Here is an 8,979-nt window from a genome sequence, read left to right on the forward strand (position 1 = left end):
TCACATCACATAAGCAAGAAACTATATCCAACACTCATGTCCTTAAAATCACCATTTCATTGAGATTAGAAGAATAATATCAGCGTCTGCAAGAGCATCTATTTACTACAGAGGGACAGTGGCACATGTAGCTGCTTGCACTATACGGAATAGCCACTCAGCGTCATTTACAGAACAGATCCAAAAGTCACCGGGGCAAGTGTTTGTTTTCAGGCTCAAAGTCTGGATTTGAGTTGCATATATCTCTTGAGTAATGGTAGGATGCGTGGCTCTATTCTGACAGACATAAGATTTGCACTACTACACTGAAAAGAGCAGAATAAATAGTTAACCTGAGCATAACCTCCCCGCTTATAACCTTGACGCACTTAATTTAGCAAGTACAAATTAATTAGTATTGTTAAAATACCACTTAGCACCAAGTACATGCAGACCGCTAGTATTTAAAAAATACATTAACTGGTCATCATAATCACCGTCTCACAAGGCCTGGCCCAGTTAATGGTCTTTCTGCCAAGGCAGGAACTGCATGCTACGAATTTGCAAAAAACCCCAAACCTACTTATTTTTCCAGGTACCGCTGGAGTCTAAACATGAGCAAACTTTGAGCCCATCCTTTAAATACAAAACATTATCACTTTGGAGGAAAAAAAAATTAAATAAAAACAGAGCTAGAAGGACAAATATCACTTTACATATGGTTAGAAAAATATTGAGGAAGAAACACTTCCCCAGAACGCATTTACAAGACAAACAAAATTTGTATAAGCCAATGCCACGGGAAGGGTTTTCTGCCCCATTTCCAGTTCTTCACCACGTTTCTAAAGCCTTTTCACTTACAGATCGCATCAAGCAGCAGCAGCACCTTTGTCTCGCTTCTCTTCCAGCTCTCACAGGTAACATTCACCCGCATTCACTTGGCGTTGCCCCTTGCAAATAAAAAGCGGCTCTTCCCCCAGGCTTCAGCCGCTTTGTTTAAAAGCGCAAACCAGCACAACAGCACTCGAATATAACTGATTTGGCTCAGATACTGGTAAGTAACCACGCAAGGAGAATTCTAGGAGCCCACCGATAAACTGCTCCCCTCGGGCCAGCAAAACAACCCACAAACCAGCCCCCCACCTCAAAAAAAGTCAGACTCCCCACCCCAGCGGGCAGGATTTGGCCCTCTATTGGCCGGTTGCTTCACACCTGAACGGCACCGCAGCTGCAGCACATCAACACTCAATAACGCTCCCAAACAAGGATGTTCAAAACCAGAATCCCATCCGCGCTAGAAAGGTGCAACACTTGGGGGGAGGGGGCAGGGAGGATTGTTGGAGGATAAGGGGGCAATGCCCCCTCTCTTGCAAATAATCCTGTGGGATGCTTAGCAGCCCAAGGCCTCTTGCCAACTATGGCAGATTTTTTAACAGTGCTAGGTGCAATACAGGCAGCAGTAGCCATCACTATGCTCTGTCGCTGCAAACACCAAGAAGCAGCTCCTTCCTCCACCTCAGGCCTCGTGAGCTGACATAAGAACCCAGGTTAGGTTCAACCCCTCAAACCCAGGACAGCCATCAGGCCAGAGCAGGTGTCATTCACTGCAGGCAGCTTTCATTTCCAAAGGGTTTCCGCTGTCAGGAGTTCTCCCCAAATCAATGTTATCAATCCCACTTGTAATTTTACAAACTTCAAAGGGTTAAGACGGCAAGCGCATTTATTGACTGGTGCTTCTTGGTGGGTTCAGTAAAGCATGACTGATTAGAGCCCAGTTCTAAAGAGCCCAGCTTTGTGAGGCTGGAATAAATGGGAGCCTGTCAATAACTCAGATCCAGGCATATTGACATAGTTTACAGCCTCAATAGGCAATTAACACTTTACAGTGGATATTACCCAGTGGCCTCCCCATGTTTTACTGCACATTTTCTGCCGTCAGCTGCAATATTGAAGGTTTGGAATAAAAATTATATTGGACAGACAGCACCTTTGTTCAGCTGCACAGAAATTTCTTTAACATCTGGGAGAGATCACAGTTTCATTTCTCTTTATTCACTCTCTTGCACCCCTTGTCTCATTTACGGTTTCTACCTTGCATTGGTGAACTCAAGAAACTCTTAGCTAAGTAATTAAATCTGTTACATACCAAAACTCTCTAGGGAAACCCCGAAAGAGTGACAAGCCCAGTCTTTTCTCCTACTATGGGCGAGCCTGAGTAAATTCACAAACGAATACCTACCTCCTTGGCAGACAAGTTATTCTGACAACCCAAAATTCAGCCAGGAGCAGAAAAAGCTGAAAAAAAAGAGTTTTGTTCAGATCACAGACATCTCTTGTAACCAGGTCCAAGCCCATATCCCACCCTGAGCAAGACTGAGTTGCGCTTTGTTGCTTCTCTAGAACTCAGAGTTGCAAGCCTAATTGCTACCTACTAGTTGCACATTCATAGAAAAAGACTAGAGAAGAAGTCCATAAGAAGGTGGATTCTCTCTTGGGTTTTCATCTACAGAGTCCCTGTGAAACATGCTGGCTTGGCAGTTCGACACAGCTATCATAGCTGTTTCAGAGCTCAGTCCTTCGGAGAAGGACCAAGTCCTTCAAAGCAAGGGAGGATTCCCCGCCCCGGAGTGGGCTGGACATAGGACATTTGTCCTGGCAGGAGATGGCTGGAGAGCCCAAACAAGGAAGAACCCCCAAAGCAGATTAACAACAACCTTTTTTGCATGGCCAACCCACAAAGAACTCCTTCCCTGGACTGGATTTATCAGAGAATTGAGACTGATGCCCTGTGTTTACATGCATCAGACAGTTTGCCAGTGGCAGCAAATTTAGACTGGAGAATCTGAAATAATAACCTGCTAAATGAAAACCTTGGCCAGGAATTGGACTTGAATTGGACTTGATGATCCTTATGGGTCTCTTACAGCTCAGTATGTTCTATGATTCTATGAATAACTAGAGACAAAATAACCAGGTTTGAGAGGAGGAATGATAGGATTTTCAAGGATGCCTGAATTGCCATGGAGCCTTCAGTCCTGAAACAAAGGCTTCCTACACAATCAGCATCATGTTGCCCAGCTAAGGCTGGACAAAGTAGGTCCAGCCAAAGACAAAACCAGTCCTAAGCTACAGATGTGCTCGTGAGGAACAGCATTACATCCATACACCTATGCTGTTCCTGGGAGCTGACACCTCTGTACACCACTGATGTATTTTGTGTCATTGGTGTATTTTGTGTGGCTGTTCCAGCTCACTCAGCAATAACCTGGGATCTAAACAGGCTCTGCAATGAATACAACGATGTACCATAAGTGTACAGCTCACCAACCAGCCAACAAACAAACAAAAATTCCAGGGATTATGTTCTGAAGTCACTTATATGGGTCTGAAGATTTTACCCTGGGACTTATTTCAATTAAGATTGTTTTCCCTTCCATTAGAGTAGAAAACCAGATCCATAGACCAGGGAGAAGGGGAAATTTCTGCTCCAGTGTTGCCACGTGCCTTCTGATCACAAACCTCAATTTCATGAAGGCAAGTAGATAAGATAATTAGGAGTAGGATTCAGAGGTGAGAGCTGGCTTTCCCCTTCCATTTCTCCTGAGGAATAGCAGTAAAAATTCCATAGTAACTTTTGTCCTTCTCCCTGCCCCTCCCTGTATGTGGAAGACAATAGGTTAGAGGCTAAGAAATAAGTATTACGGTATCCTCCATGCTAAGCTGGAGGGAAGTCAGTGGGAACTGTTTCCTCCAGAAAAAAAGATACATTTTAAGTCACCTTTCCAAAAGAGGAGAAGATAATTAAGCAGAAGATGAAACCAGCAATTGCTGACTGCCATTTCTACAGGCTCAAAAGGAAAAGCATCTCTGGTAGACAGTTGGGAGGGCTGGAGCTGGAAGTTTGCTAAAGGAGACAAAGTACAACCTGTTCCTGAGTTGGTACTTGAAGAAAACAGTCACTTCAAAATCCTTGTCCTTCGTGACTTTTACTGACTCACCGAAATATTAAATACATGGGTAAGAACAATGAGGTGAGCAATACAGAAACATGGTCTTTCCCAAGCAGGCACACAGAGTTGTCCTTATAGTCTCAGTTCTGGACTTGATACTGTAAAGGTATCAGGAGGCAAAAGCTTGCCAGGAAATAAGAATCTGTTCAGCATAAGTATAGACCGGCAGCTCTGACCTTAAAGAATCCGCATAGTTAGTACATCTACCAAAGGGAAAAAAACAGAAGAAAAATATGCAAACACTACCAAAATTAATCCCCCAAAGTTGTTTTGTGTTTACACTGAGCCTATTTCTTCTGTGGTCCCGTTTTCTGGAAACAGGTGATGTCCCCATCCGGTCTGGCTGAGGCAGACAGTGTCTGGCAGCCTGCGCCGTGACCCTCGCGTGGTACTCTGCCAGGCGAGTACATCTGGCAGCTCTTCTGATCTGAAGTCCTGTGGTTTCCTCTGTGATGTGGCAAAGCGCATAGCCCCCAGTACATCTGTATAATTAATGTGAGGGGAAAATATGAGCAACAACAGAAAAAGGAAAAAAAAAAAAAAAGAAAGAGCCCTCAAAGAACAGAAGCTGTTCAGGGTCAGCAAAAGGTCTGATGGCAAAAAGATGCGGCACAGAGCCGCGGGATGGGTTTGTCTCCATAAGTTGGGGTATTTAGGAGATGAGGAGAGCTCTGATTGCACCACGTGCCGCTGAACGAGTTCTCCATCTCTTGGAACATCTGTTCTACCACTTTCTGATAGTTTGCAAGCCCTGGAGGGCAGAGACACTCTGTGTTTACATGTAAAGTCTCACCCGGCTCCAATAGCAACATAGAAAGAAGGATAAAATACTCATCTGCCTGTTGCAACCCGCAGGAGTTGCCGTGCCCGCACTTCTTAACGCTATTTGCTGTGTCTTGCCACAGTATTCTGTTACCTTATTCTGCACGTTTTACTCCGGGAAGTGGCAGGCTGGGATGATGAGGACAAGGGAAGGGCCGCGGCTTTCCAAGACCGGGGCTGGCACGTTGAGTCCTGAGCCCCACGAAGCAGCAGCAGCGGAACCGCCGCGCTGATGAGCGGAGAGCTCCCCCCACCACCCCACACCCCCTCCCCCCGAGCACAAACCCCAGGACGTAGCGGTGACATCAGGGGTCAGGAACTCCCAAAGCCAGTAGGGCCATTTCTGAGCCCTGGTCCGCTCAGATATTGGTGCTTTGCAAACACACGCTCTGAATAAAAAAAAAAAAAAAAAAAGAAAGAAAACAAAAAACCGCCCCACCCACCCCCCAAAAAAATTTAAAAAGCCCGTTTCTCTTAAAGGAGAAAGGGAAATCCTAAAATTCAAAGGAAACTTCCAATGTGATTTATAATATTTATAAAAGCCTGTTACGAGGGAAGTGCTGTATTAATTTCTTCCCCGCTGTATACACTGAAGGACACAGGGTAGGGGATGAATTCCCACGTTTGCTATGATGAGCACTGCCCTTCAGACACCCTTGTGCCACCCTTCTTCTCGGGACGTTGCAAAAGCCAGACTGTTATTCCATTGCATTAACGGATCCTTAACATGTTACCACGTTACCAGGTACCTTTTGGTAAGCTCTTAGTTTAGTTTTCCCATGGTTATGAATTCATTTTACACTGTAAGTAATAGCCCTGCTTCTAATGAATTCATCCAGTATTAACGTGCCCCTCGCCAGAGTGTCCATAGGTGCTCAAGTGCAATTTAGCATCAGTTAAATGAGAGTTAATGGGCACTAAAAGCGCCACTTATTTTCTAAGTGATCCATTAACAACAACAACAACAAAGGGAAGACAAAAGCCAGCAGCCAGCAAATTCCTTTCGTCACTTAACCCAGAGATCTGCTCCCCACATGCAGAACTTGTTTTGATGCCGAGGGTGGCTTTGGCACCACCGGCTGAGTGGCTGCGAATCGCAGGTGTCCCAGTGCAAGAAGCTGATGCTAAAGAGGGGAGGAGAGGGTGAAAATTTATACTGAAGGCCCAGGGGAAGGGAGACAAGCCCAGGACTGCAGAACAGAATTGCCTGATAGCAGCCAGAGATGAGGTGGCCACTGTTAAGCCAGCAGTAAAGGCCAGCAGTCGTCGGTGAACACCAGGAAAAGGTCTTACAGGGGAGAAACTAGTTTTTACTTTAGATACTATTACCTCTAGGCAACTGAGAAAGTAATAAACGCATAAATTTCAAGGAGTTTGTCCCCCCCTTAGCAATACAGGCATCTTCCAAGTCCTCAACCCTGCACTGGGCACTCTCTAGAGCCATGTGAACTCATCACTAGGAGATGCTAAGTAAGGCCAGAGCCCATTTTATGAATTTTTCTTTAGGAGATAGGCTGTAGCATTATTCCACTTGGGCATAGATGGAGATTGACATTATTAATATATATGCACACACATGTATGTGTATCTATGAATGGGAAAGGGGATAGGGAAGGGGTGCTGCAGCCAGCTGGGAAGAGCAGGGAGCAGATGGGACATGGCTCTCAGCAGGTCAGGGGGAGCAGGTGGAAGCGGGATGCAGAGGCAGCAGAGAGCTCTGTGAAACAGAGCAAGGTGGAGGCCATGGGGTCCACACGTTTTGCTGCCCACTTAATCCTTCCCTCAGTGTCAGCCTCAAAATGCCTTACTACAGCTCTGCTCCTCAATCCGATGGAGGTAAGCATACAGCTCAATAGAGCATGCTAAAACAACTTCATAAACAACCTGAAAAGCAAATAACTGAAAGTATTTTACTTTTTAAAAATCTACTTTCATCACTTTAAGGTAATTAGTTCTGGGAGATGATGATAGAGCGATGAAAGTTGCTGCAAGTGACAGCAGTGAAACTCCTGACACAGATAGGGTACAGATTGCACCACCAAATAGCACTTCCCATGTTTCAGAAATCACATTGTCAACAATGTTTCCAGGCCCTGAAATTAGCTGAAGTAATCAGGAGCTGTTGGCAGTGAGCAGCAGGCAGCTTGTTGGATTGTTTTTCGTTTTTACTGCAAGAATCCCTGCTCACAGCTTTAAAAAAAACCCCAAACCCAACACCTGTAGTAGTTTCACTTGAGTTTCCCTCTGTCTGTGTACAAGGGGCAGCCTCCCATAAATGAAACAAAAACCAAGGTTTTTGGGGCCTTCTGCAACACTTCTCCAGCACCACCTAGGCCTGGGAGAAGCCTAGCTGGGGGCTGTGCGCCAGACCGGGAGGCTTCATTCTAGGCAGAACAGGTGCTTCCCTCCCACCTTTTTGTTTGTTTGTTTGTTTCCATCAGAAATAACAGGAAGGTTACTACTATAGGGAAATTATTAAATTGATGGGATTTTTCCCCAAAACATGCCCTGCAGCCTTCCATTTTCCCAGATGTTTGTTGTGGTACAGGTAGATGAGGAGTAGGGCGTGCCGTTTCTGCCCGACATGGGCTCATTCTCACTTTACTCAGGTGATGGCTCCAAGAACTGGGTCCTAGTCACACATGGCATGCCAGAAAGCCAGTTCAGAAAAAAAACCCAAGATATTCACTCCATGGACTCATCTCATCCATCATGTACACCCGTATTACCAAGCTCCAATCTTCCAGGTACCCCTTTGCACTCAAAAAGCAGCATTTGTAAGGTTTTCCCCTGCACTGCTCAGCCCTGTGCAACTGCACAACATGACAAGAGCTGTTGGACACTACTGCAAGTGGCAGAAATCAGTCACCATTTGCATGTCTTACCTTTCTTCAAACCCAGAATTACTCACAGTGTAACCCAGCAGTCGGCTGGGCTGCAAAGCCAGAAGGAAAATGCATCCTTTCCATTCCTGTGCCCCAGAGAGTGTATTGCTTCCAGGATGAAAATAGTTGCTGCCCCGTTGAAGCCCTACACAGGCAGGGTGGAAGATCTACACACCAGAAGCACAGCCTCCATGAAGGATGGATCACTCTGGGGTGCCACAGGACAAGCCAGGGACCTTGGGCTCCCCAGGCAGCCTCTCCTTGTGTCTCTGGAGAGTTGCTCAAAGCCAGCACATAACTTCTGCAGAAGGCAGCACAGGATGAGGTCTCTTCTGTTTTATTGCAAAGGTCAGGGGTGCCCTGGATGAACAGGAATTTTCCTCACTCCCTAGCCCAGCACCTGGTTTTCTCCATTTGCCAATTATCAAATGAAGCATAGCAATAAATCATCACCACTTCAGAGGCATGTCCCCCTGCTATCACAACATCCTAATTCAATCAAAGACACACATTTTCCAGAGATAAATCACTGCTTGTTCTCTTTCCCTTTGGCCCCCACCACTTTCTGATGTGCTTGCCTGTTCTGCAGTAGCTTCAGATGACATCTCTGAGGCAGTTACTAAGGTATTTGGGGCTTTTTTTTGCTTGTTTTGGTTTCTTTACACCCCTTAAAACCCTTGAGGGAATACCTAAACAGGTTCTTCAGAGTAACTCAAACACCAGTTCCAAGCCTCTCTTCTTCTTCCTCTTCTTCCTTCTGTCTTCTAGTTACAAATAGAAAAGACAGTTTAGCAAGACAGGCAGCTCAGGGGATAAAGAGCCCAGAAGCAATGAGACACTGTACCAGGGTTGCTACCTAGTGTGATGCAAATATTGAAACTCACTATAGTCTCTAAGATCTTTACCTTCTGCCCACAAACCTCACTTCAGTTCACTCACCCTGGCTGTAGTTAGTCAATGTTTGGTACAATACACAAGGATGGGTCTTTAGTTGAGAAAAACATACTTTGTGGAAGTTGGCATTCATACATGTAGTGAAGTCACCCTGTGGTTTGTCTTGGGAGGAAAAGATCATCAGCTGTATAGTCAATCTAAAATGTCAGGACAACACAGAATGACACCTTGCAGTCTGATAAAAATTCAGGAAATACAACTCATTTTGAAAGCAAGCTTGCTCTCCTAGGTTTTCCTACCAAGCTTGTAGAGAGAAAACCTTGGAGTAAAATCTTGGAACCCCAACACTTACCTAATTCCATTTTTCAAATAACCTGTATAAAGTTGCT

Source organism: Gallinula chloropus (assembly GCF_964237585.1).
Source record: "Gallinula chloropus genome assembly, chromosome: 16".
NCBI lineage: Eukaryota > Metazoa > Chordata > Aves > Gruiformes > Rallidae > Gallinula > Gallinula chloropus.